The sequence below is a fragment of the Boleophthalmus pectinirostris genome, unplaced genomic scaffold (assembly GCF_026225935.1).
Source record: "Boleophthalmus pectinirostris isolate CB_2022bp ecotype Guang Dong unplaced genomic scaffold, ASM2622593v1 HiC_scaffold_18, whole genome shotgun sequence".
Lineage (NCBI taxonomy): Eukaryota > Metazoa > Chordata > Actinopteri > Gobiiformes > Gobiidae > Boleophthalmus > Boleophthalmus pectinirostris.
Genome location: NW_026571133.1, coordinates 38,117,129 through 38,128,459, shown reverse-complemented (window position 1 = coordinate 38,128,459; position 11,331 = coordinate 38,117,129). Strand labels below are relative to the sequence as shown.

General features: G+C 37.5%; 1 protein-coding gene across 1 annotated transcript in view; it reads left to right on the top strand.

Annotated features, from left to right (window-relative positions):
- The first annotated feature begins 8,979 nt into the window (after positions 1–8,979).
- Positions 8,980–11,331, top strand: part of il11ra (interleukin 11 receptor, alpha) — a 108,735-nt gene continuing 106,383 nt past the window's right edge. The window contains exon 1 of the mRNA XM_020938193.2: positions 8,980–9,117. The gene's annotated coding sequence lies outside the window, so the exon portion shown is untranslated. The remainder of the gene's footprint in view (positions 9,118–11,331) is intronic.

Genomic DNA, 11,331 nt, shown 5'->3' with positions numbered 1-11,331 from the left:
GTCAACCTGGCTACTTTGGTGCTAGGCCATGGAGAGACTTGTACACAAGAAGAAGCACTTTAAAGTCTATTCTATGAGCCACAGGAGCCAGAGCAGAGATCTGAGCACAAGCAAATGAGACATATGTTGGACCTGAATACCTCATCAAACACAATCAAATCTGTGGAAAAAATCTATTTTTTCTCAATAAAATATCCTTGTTTAGAGCAGAATTCAGTGCACATCTGTCTATAATATTATCAGCGAGTTCAATAAAAGTAACTGGACTTAACTTTGCATTTTTGAAGCCAAAATTTCACTACCAACCAGACGGCTTGATCAGGGCCACCCCATCCCACCTCTACAGCACATCTGATGAGAGTCACAGTCACCTACAACTAAATAATTCTTTAATTTTGACTTAATTTTGTGGAATTATCACTATTGTAAATACAAATCCTAGTTTTACACTGATTAAGAAGCAATTTGCAAAGAAAAGTTGAAAAATATATTGAAACTTACAGGAAGTAGACAGTATAAGGAGAATTCTATCCAAAATTCAGCACAATTTACACGCAAGAAACACTTTTTTTCAGATATTTTCAACATAATTTCACCAAAATAAAAGGAGTTTTACAGTTGTATTTTCAGATAATTTCTATGCACATTAGAGAAGCTTAGGTAGCTAACAGTTATGGAATTCCCTAGTGTGATGTTATGATTTCCAACAAAGAAGTCAAATTTTAAACCAAAAAAATTGCCAAATTTGGAAAACGAATGTGAATGTTTTGGCAAAAATCTTAAATATAATGATCTTAATTATGTTTTCGTAAAATGAGGAGTCTAACCTAAGCACTTTAACTCCCTGAATTAGCCTCAATTCATCTAAAACGCTGAATCCAATTATCGTTTCTCGTAATATCAATCCAAACAAAAACAGGAAGTCTGCGTCCCTAAATATTGTCCTTGTTGTTTTGGACCAGTCTATTATGGCCACACTGAACTAACAGCGTCTTATGGAGATGCTAAAAGGATTCTGAGCTCTGGTAACACTGAACTGTTGTAAATGCTTTTAGCCGTGAACTGTGGACACGAGAATTGCCAATTAGATGAACTTAAGCTGCATAATTGGACAAAACAGTAAGTAGTCCTTGTGATCACTGAGAGACAGAGATCATTACGAGTTACAATCAAATCTGACCAAAAAAAAAACAAAACAAAACCCAAAAGTGACCGAAAATGTACCGAATATGAATATGTCTCCTAGATTTAATTGTTCTATATTACACAAAATTGACTCTTGTGAGCTTTAAGTCAAGTTATAATATTGTTAACTCATCAAAAACATGCCTGGAGTTGTGTTTTGTTTCATTCACACATGTTTGAGTAACTCTTTATTATTATATGTTTACGTCTTCAAAGCTCAGAATGCTCCGTTTCAATTTATGATGTCATGTAGTAATAGTTTTCAAGTTGCCTTTTTAATTTAGTTCAGTAGAGATTGGCAATTCCAAGGCTGAAATTATGGAAATGATTCCAGTGCCCCTGATAAAATACCCCACAACTTGCCCCCGGTAACCTGCCCCCTCACACCTGCCCCTAGTTGTTTGTTGGATAGTTTACCAAGGGCATGTTGTGAGTGGGTATTTTACTGGGGTCAGGTTGTGGGGTATTTTACCAGGGGCAGGTTGTGGGGTATTTTACCGGGGGCAGGTTGTGGGGTATTTTACCGGGGGCAGGTTGTGGGGCATTTTACCGGGGGCAGATTGTGGAGGTAGTTTTACTGGGGGCAGGTTGTGGGGGTAGTTTACTGGGGGCAGGTTGTGGGGGGTATTTTACCAGGGGCAGGTTGTGAGGGGGTATTTTACCGGGGGCAGGTTGTGGGGGGTATTTTACCGGGAGCAGGTTGTGGGGCATTTTACCGGGGGCAGGTTGTGGGGGGTATTTTACCAGGAGCAGGTTGTGGGGTATTTTTACCGGGGGCAGGTTGTGGAGGTAGTTTACCAGGGGCAGGTTGTGGGGGTAGTTTACCGGGGGCAGGTTGTGGGGTAGTTTACCGGGGGCAGGTTGTGGGGGTAGTTTACCGATTACCACTTCTTGTATTATCGCATGACATCACAAGGTGGAGCAGCTTAAATATGCAGGTTTGTGTGTTAAAAATGTGGGAATGAAACAAAACACAACTCCAGGTCTGTTTGTGACGAGGAAACATTATAACATAAATAAGAAAATTGTGTAATATGGGCCCTTTAAATTGCAAATGGCAGGTTAGATTACACATTTTACTGAAATACAGTTATCATGTAACACAAAAAAAGCTTAGTCTTTTTGAGTTATGTAATTTTCGTGAAGTTTATCATTTTACTTGCAGCAGTTCTCAAACTGGGGTCAGGACCTTTAGGAGCTCAACATTCATCAGCCTGGTTTCACGTCATAGAAACCATCTGACCTCGCAGCATTAGGATTCGTTCGCTCAAAGGTAGGTGGGTACTTTTTTTATTTAACCAATCACTGCTGTTTGGTCATGAAGTATGTAATGCGTCACTAATGGGTCTAACTGGTATAATAAGCTTTTCCCAAATCCCATAGGAAGAAGGACAATAACAGCTTTAAATCCTCGATCTCGGGAATCGTTGCCAACACAGTATGTATGCTCTTCGCTGGTGCCTGAACTCGCACTTATGGGGTTTTTGCAAACCGTCTAATGCAGGCATGTCCAAACTATGGCCTGGGGGCCAAATGCGGCCCTCAGACAAATTTTTCTTGGCCCTCAGGCTTCCAGGAGAATTGACCCAAATTACCGCGCATCAACGAAAAATTTACTTTTTATTGCAAGTTTTTTGAAAATCTACCTTGATAAAGCCAGTATTTAATATTTAGTGTGTAGTTTTGAGGATCTTGGCCTTAAATAAAGACTGATAGCTCATTTTAACGTGTTAAACATGCACATATTTAAATTATTCACTGTTATGAGCACCAGTCTACGACCCTGGATCGTCCCTCTGCTTCGTCTGTGTTTAGACATGTGGCCCTTGATGAAAAAAGTTTGGACACCCCTGGTCCAATGTATTCTGATTCCTGACCTAGTTGCTGGACAGAAAGGAAATTGAGTGTAGGCACTAGGTGGCTAGATTAGGCCTGTCACAATAACACATTTTGAACCCAATAGCAGGTTTTAAAAAAAAATTAAATAAAATTCTAAATGTATAATATTGTTCGAAAAAGACAAAACAAAACAAAAACACGTGTAAGTAAGTAAGTTTTTATTTATATAGTTCTTTTCACAGACATTTGTCACAAAGACGCTTTTTACAGAGTGTTTACAGAGCGTCTGTCAATCTGGGCCATCGGCCTCTACGACCACCACCATCACTCACGCACACACCACTTTCATACTCGGCAATGTGGGTGAAGTGCATTGCTTAAGGACACAACAATAGTTTTTTTGCAACTGGCACTCCACTGGCGCAATAAATAAACAACAGAATGAAACTTTAGGTGCATTGTGTAACTTTTCTGGTGAAGGGTCCATCAAATTCTTTTCTCCGTGGAAAAGTTACTGCTTTGTCTAAAATGTTTTACAGTATGTTTCCCAGAAGTATGGTATTAAACTTTTCTTATCGTCATGGAGATAAAACCAGACCAAGTTACAGGTCAGATCTGTGGAGATTTCAAGAATTCAAGAATTCCTGATTTAGCTTATAGACTGTCCTGAAAATGAACTCTACCTGACTGACTAGTCTTGCGTTTTTGTTATCATGGGGTTGTGACTGTGGTGAGTTCTGCGGTCACTGTTATAAATGATTAAGTTCACCGTTGGCTGATTCACCTCCCTGTAACATTTCCTGTGAGAATAAAAATAGGAAAATATGCTACGGCCCCCTTGGGAGTATGGCATCATCACATTCTAGAGAATCTGAAAACAACCAATGGGATTCTCTTCTGTAGTAAAATGATGCAACTGCTTCACATGGAAATCCTTCAGAATCTGTAACTAAAATAATATGATTCCAATTCAAAATCAAATAAGGACAATATGACCATTTTCATTTGTTCTTTGCATACGCCCTAGTATATGCATGTTTGGGAATATGCATGTGTGTTGTCTGGAATGTTCCACAGAAGAGCATTAAACATCTCGCCTATCTCCACGTCAACAAGAGCAAGTTACATGTCAGATCTGTGGAGAGGTGAGCCCTTCTTACATTCTGCTCTAAAGTCAATGTTTTGTGGTGATTTTGAATAAATAAATAAATAAATACATACATACATACATAATTGTAAATAAATAAATACATGAGTAATAAATAAATAAATACAAAAAATAAAATAATAATAAAAATAATAAAAAATAAAATAATAATAAAAAACAGATAAATAAATAATTGTAAATAAATACATAAATGAATAATAAATAAATGTATAATAATAATAATACAAATTATAAAAATTATATTTAAAAAAAAACTAACTAAAATGTAAAAATAAAAAAAAATATAGATAAATAAACAAACAAACAAATAAATAAAGCAATAAATAAGCCACACTGAGGAACATTCCAGGCAAAGCAGTTTCTTTCCCACAGACGACAAACTTTGGACACACCTTCACATTCATTGTCTTTATATATATATTTTTTTTTCACAAATGTTTTTAATTGAGATTTTACATATTGAAATGTAAAATGGCATTATACAAAGAAGAAATACTCACATACGCCTACCTAAAACACAGTTTACTCAATTTGAATTATTATTTCATGTCAATTTATTTATTTATTTATTTTTTTTTTTCCAGTAGTTTAATTCTTTTTATTAGATACAAGGAGAAGATAAAAACATGAGTCAAGTTTCAGCCTATACACAAGATGGTTGGTCCTTCATTTACTCTTCACACTGCACTGCAGTATAGTACATTTTTATTGAGGAGATCCTTTTTTTTTTTTTTTTTTTTTTTTTTTTACAAGAACAAGGAATGTCATTTATTACAATGAATGTTGTTTGACTCTAAACTGAAAAAAGAAAACAAATATTGGAATGTGCATGTCAACAATGTAAATATTAAGGAATCATTTAACCACCCTTTCCCCCGAGAGAATTAGGTTTTCATTTTTGTGCAATCACAAGTGAATTCAGTGAAATATCTAACCTCAACCACACACTAAACTACAAAAATGTAGTTGTAACAATACTCCTCAGATTTAATGGCTAGAATAAGGCAGAATTAGTCTGATTCATCAACCAGTTTCACTTCGTGGAAACCGTCTGACCTCGCAGTGTAAGAATTCGTTCCCTCGACAGTAAGCGGTACTTTTGTATTTAACCAATCGCTGCTATTTGGTAGCTACGTATGCGCCAATAACAGGGCTAACTGGTATATTAAGCTTTTCCCAAATCCCGTAGGAAGAAGGGCAATAACGTCTTTCCCCTCGATAAAATTCACGGAAGATTCTCTTTATTCCGATTTTAACTCCTCGATCTTGGGAATCGTTGACAACACAGAATGTATGGCTCTTCGCTAATTGGCTGGTGCCCGAACTTGCACTTCCAGAGTTCTTTCAAACTTTCTAGTGTATTCTGATTCCTGACCTAGTCGCTGGAGAGAAATAAATAAACACTAGGTGGCGCCAGTCTGACTAAGGCAGCATCCCTTTGTCTTCTAAAATGTCAAAAGGTCAAAATTCTTTACAATGCGCAAAAAGGGCAACCGAATGTCTGTATAGTCCTCAAGTTCTCCTTTAGATATGCAGCTCAACTTCTCCAGTGCCAAATTGCTGGACATGTATTTAATCCACTGGTTTACTCTGGGTCTCTCCATTTTCTTCCAGTTAAGAGCAATAACATGTCTGCCCTATAATAAACTAAGAATTACAAGCTTCTTTCTATTTAAATTAACACTGAAGTTGTTGGGGAATTTTTTTTATATTTACTACTACTACTACTACTACTACGACTGAAGACATCAAATATATGTAGTAAGATATATAGAATTATGTGGTAAAGAAAAAAAAAAAAGGAAAAAAGCATTTTATTTTCAAATTCCTCAAAGCATAGCACTGCAAAACCTTGGCCTTCCCTCAAAGAGCTTCACAGCTGTGGCTTCTCAAGGTCAAGAAAAACCAAAAGTGCAAAGCTGCGATCAAAGCAAAGGGTGGTTATTAAAAAAAAACAACCCCAAAGAAGCAAAAAACAACAAAAAAAACATCTATAACAAGTTTTGACTTATTTTGGGAATTAGTTTGTGTTTAAAGGTACATTGCGTAAGTTTTCTGGTGGAGGGCCTGTCAAATGTAAAATACGTGTTTTTCTTCATGGAGATGTTATTGCTTTGTCCAGAATGTTTTACAGTATGGCATTAAACCTTTCTATCTTCACTGGGACCAAAAAAGACCAAGTTACAGGTCAGATCTGCAGAGAGGTGACCCCACTCACTGTCAGAATGCCTGTTTTTCTCAGTATTTTTGCACTATAAAACCATTTGTATATAGTACATTTTACAGTGGATACTTTTTACTTTTATTTCACTATGCCTTAGAGTAAGTATCTGTGTGTTTTACTTCACTGCATTTTTTAACAGGACTGAAAAGTAAAAGTATTTTTATTATAGTTTGAGACCTGCTGAAAAGGCTGAGGGGCAGATTTATTTATTTTTAATCAAGTTCATTGTTTGAGCAAAATAAAATATACAGATACAAATAGGACTGATTTAACGCCTCAGAGAAATTAGATTTTACTACTTTCAGCTCTGGTTATCTAGTAGGCTTCCAAACTAATAAGACAAGTTTCCAATCCACCATAATTCAAATAAATAGAGAGGTGCATGTCTCAAGAACAATGGGGAAAATACAGACAATAAGGCCTCATCCACACTAGTACATAGTTGAGTCGTTTTCAGGGTGGATGCAGTGTTCATCCACACTAATCCGATGGAAAACAACTCCAGAGATGGAACGACCTGGTGCAGCCAGCTCCCACGAATTCATCTGAGTACAGATCTGATCCAGCATGCTGATGTAGGTCTATGTGCCGTGAAGTAATTCACCACCAAAATGCTAAGAGGCTAGAATATATGTCCATTCATATATACGGTATATGCGTGTGACCTGCAGACATATAATCTCTGAAAAGTTTCACATGAACCATCTCCAATGTGACAGAAGCACAGAACAGACTCACCATCAGCAGAACACCCCTCTGTCACAGCAAGAACTCTCATATTCCACTGAGTCCCGTCCTTTAGTCTGACAGAAGCTGAACCGCATCAGCGCACAATAGCGGAACTGTTTTTGAGCGCTCAGTTTATGCAAATTAACCATGCGGTTTTAAGTGTCGTTTCTGTAAAACATAAACAAATATGCTCAAAGCTGTGTGGGTAGGGAAAACCTGCAGACACAGAAACAACCTGTCTGGATGCAAATCGTTTCTGATACAGTGATATGGTGATTCATTTCAGTGTAAACATAGCCTAAATATATCAAAAAACAAAACTAAACTAAACCAAAAAAGGCGGTGCATTATAGTGAGAGCCCCAAAGTCAAATTCGCCCATGGCCCCCAAATTCCTAACTCCGCCACTGCCAACCAACCCAAACCAGGGATGTTCCAGTTTTTTATTTTGAAAATTTGGTTTCCTTATACAATAGCCTGTTAAGTGTAAATGTAAAAAGTGAAAAAAAAATATATATAACCACACTTTTGTAATAATATGTAACAGACTATCTTTTGTTTGGGTCAGTTGTGTCCTTTAGGCTACGTTCAGACTGCAGGGCTTAATGCTCAGTTCCGATTTTTTTGTGAAAAATTATTTCCAATTAAATGTTACTTGTATGTGAACCCCAGTTTGAACAGTAAACGGCCCGAAAGTGTCCCGCATGTGCACTGGAGGACACGATGAGGTCATCCACAGCGAGCGTGCTCTGTGTTTACGGAAGTTGTCCAAACATGGACACATCGAGCACCTGGAGATTTTAAAGTTCCTTAAAGTACCGGAGCTAGAAAATGAACAACTTACTTGTTTTAAGGAGGAGATTGAGAAGGAGAAGGACGAGGTTTTTGGCCGTGGTGTTTTGTGGGACAGCGGCAGCAACGTCCGTTGAAAGGAACGTGTGGATGCAGAAACGGAGCCAAGAGTGGTGAGTGGTGATGTGCTTTGCTTCAGTGACACGGAGTTCATTAACAATTTTCGTCTACTTCAGCGCAGAATAGTGACGTTTGTGACTTGTTGATAACGTGTAGGTCGGATGAATTCACTTTGACCGTTCAGACTGAAGTCCTATGTCAAAAGATTGGATATGTATCGGTTTCAGGAGCACATATCCAAGTGTCCTGGGTCACATTTGAAAAAATCTGATCTGTGTCATTCAGACTGTCATTAAAAGATGAGATACAGGTCACATAGGGGCCAAAAAATCGGATTTGGGTCACTTCAGGCTGCAGTCTGAACATAGTCTTAGTCTGACAGAAGCAGAAACAACCTGTCTGAATGCAAATCATTTCTGATACGGTGATACGTTTCAGTGTAAACGTAGCCTAAATATATATATAAAAAAACAAAACCAAAAAAAAAAAAAAGTATTGCATTATAATGGGGGCCCTAGGCTCAAGTTCGTCTAGGGCCCACAAATTGCTAACACTGCCACTACCAACCAACCCAAACCAGGGATGTTTCAGTTTTTTATTTTGAAAATTTGGCTTCCCTATACAATAGCGTGCTAAGTGTAAATGTAAAAAGTGAAAAAATATATATAACCACACTTTTGTAATAATATGTAACAGACTATCTTGTGTTTGGGTCACTCTGTACACCACCATAATACTCCAAATGAGTCGTGCTCATGAGCCGTAAAAGCCCAGATTGCTTTATATCCTCTTACCGCTTGACCCCGCCCCCTTTTTTTGACAGACACCCGGCTCCTCCAATTCCACCCTGCGCGCTCTCCCCGTCTCCCCTCCCCGCGCCACCGCCTCCATCTCCGGCTCCACTCTGCTCTCATGCACCGCTAGTCCCGTCCCGTCCCGAGCCGACCGACCGTCTCCTGTTTCCCCGACAGCCGAAGACACCACCGCTCCGAAAAAAAGCCCTGGAACCATGGAAGGCGACAATATAATTATGCCGATCTGACCGCGGGCTACTCTCCAAGGTGGGTTCCGTGGACTTTACGCCGCTTTTGGGCAGCTTTATCGGGCTTTTGGAGCGTCGAGTGCGGGGCTAAAAGTTTATCCGCTCCACTTCGCGGCACGGGAGGGTTACTCATAGTGGGATGTGTCATACGGGCTAGCTGCACGTTGTTTCTTCGATAGCATCTGGTTTAGCTCAAACCTAAGCAGGATTCTTGTGTTTTCTTAACGTGATCGTGCATGTTATCGCCGCGACCTCATTTCTTTACGCATTTTACGCTCTTTGTCGTGTATTTACTGCTGTGCGCGTCGCCGGGTGTCCTTATTTATTTATAACTGTCTGGGTTGTCCATTTAAACAGGTAGACTCGCTCGGAAAGGTGTTGTTGTACATTTTCGTAGCTTATTCAGTGTATTTTCTTAACTTTGAATATTAGAAGAGGGGCTGGGATTAAATACATTTTCTTCTTCCCACTCCTTTTTGGGCAAATTTTGTTGTTGTTGTTGTTATTTTTCTTATGATGGTGCTAATGTTACATGGATAAAACTTTGTTCGATTTTTAAAGAATGCAAATTGCTTACTTGCCCAAAATAATTACATAAAAATAAATGATTAACTTTAATCATAATAATTATAATAATCATAATAACCATAATAATCATAACCATAAATCATGATACTGTATTGTGATCATAAAATTGTTGTTAGTGGCTAATAATAGTGGGCTTGTTTTATGCTTTAGCAAGTTTTTATTTTGCTTTTTTTTTTATTTTTTATCTCATTTGTGAAGCTATGCAGTGTGCAATGTGGTTTTTTTTCATTTGCTGGATAAATTGCTGGTTGATTATGTGCTAAATAGTTTACTGTATTTAAAACGGTCCAGCTTTTTCAGTTCTGATACTGATATTGCTGTTATTCCTTATTAACAGATGATTAACCAATACCAGTGTAGGGACAGAACATATCTCTTATTTCCTTAAAACATTATTAACTTATTATGTATTTAAGTATCATCCACGAGGTACTGAAACTGCTGTTATTTTGTCTTAAAGGGACCATATTACACTCTTTTCTGATCATGTTTTCTTATCAAAAACAAACCAGGGGTTGTGTTTTGTTTCATTCGCACATGTTTAAGACTTCTGAATACTTCTCTCAAACAGAAAACAGTCTGCTCCACCTTGTGATGTCACGTAGTAATACAGGAAGTGCTCTGCTTTGTTTTTAAACTCCGTACACCATCACTGGATTCACTTGGGTAGTTTCAGCCCAGGAATTTTCAATCTCTACTGAACAAAAAGTACATCACAAGGTTGAACAGAACATATTGAGCTTTGGAGATGTAGACAAACTAATAGTGCAAGATGACTCAAACCTGTGTGAATGAAACAAATCATAATTCCAGGTATGTTTTTGAGGAGCTAACATGTTAGACACATAGCTAAAAGCTCACAAGAGTCAATTTTGTGTAATATAGGATCTTTAAAAATGACAGAAAAAAAAAAGTGGTATCAAAATTGTATTAAGTTTGGAGCTTTTTCAAGACAACCCATTTCCATTTCCCTTTACATTTAGGCTTAATTAGTTTGAATTCTCATGACATTAAATTACACTAAAGATTGTGTTATGCAACTATTATTTATCCTTCATATCACCAGTGAACAGCTTGGGTGAATAAAAGTTCAGACATTATAAGGCTTTAATCAGGCTGTAAATCAGCTCAGGTAAATAGTCTTACTACACCTAATTAAAGGCCCAACCAGGTCATCAGCCTGACCGATACTATGAAGCCGATACCTGAGCCTGCATTTTTTTTTTTTTTTTCGGTGTCGACTAGGGCTGGGTATCATTAAGAAAATGTCGATACGATACATATCTCAATACATGGGTCACGATACAATATATATCTTAATACATTGAACTTTTCAGTACGATATAGTTCAAATCGATTCGAATCGATACAGTAAAAAAATAAAGGGTAAATCATGGCTGTGATACTAAAAGTCTTTATTATACTCTGTCTTGTGCAAAATGAATATGAAACACAACATTTTAATCATCAAAACAGTGAATATGTCAAATATTTTGCATAAACAAGTTTCTTTCCTCTAAACAAGCAACAAAACTGTAAATTTGTAACAAAATAATTTAGTAAAATGCACCAAAAATACTCTTGGCGATATGTCGATACAGCAGCCCATGGTCTCAATACTGTATCATCACCTTAAACGATACAA